Genomic DNA, 342 nt, shown 5'->3' with positions numbered 1-342 from the left:
GCCCCTCTCTCTCGCTCTCTCTCAGAAATAAATAAAAGCATTACAAAATTTAAAAAAAAAAAGAACGAATGAAAAAGAAAACGTCAGCCATCCACACAGGCTGAGAAAAATGGAATAACAGACTTCTGTGTCAGTGAGTCCCGCTCTCACCTTCCTCCTGTCCTCCCGGGACTGGGAGGGGACCCCAGGCACACAGAAATGGGTTTTGGAAGTGACAGCTCGGTTAGGCGCCCGCATGCTGCACACGTCACCTGTGTGGTGGATAGTGTGTCAGGAGTCGCGCATCCATCGCCACGGCCAGCTTTAGAACATCCTGTCGCCCGGAGAAGAAACCCCATCCCC

The 342-nt window shown here is 51.5% G+C and overlaps 1 protein-coding gene across 1 annotated transcript in view; it reads left to right on the top strand.

Moving 5' to 3' along the window:
• AP3D1 (adaptor related protein complex 3 subunit delta 1) overlaps positions 1 to 342 on the top strand; it is a 31,847-nt gene that overhangs the window by 6,937 nt on the left and 24,568 nt on the right. The gene's annotated exons all lie outside the window — the stretch shown is intronic.

Source organism: Crocuta crocuta, unplaced genomic scaffold (genome assembly GCF_008692635.1).
Source record: "Crocuta crocuta isolate KB4526 unplaced genomic scaffold, BGI_CrCroc_1.0 scaffold443, whole genome shotgun sequence".
Classification (NCBI taxonomy): Eukaryota; Metazoa; Chordata; class Mammalia; order Carnivora; family Hyaenidae; genus Crocuta; species Crocuta crocuta.
This window is presented reverse-complemented; position numbering and strand designations above follow the sequence as displayed.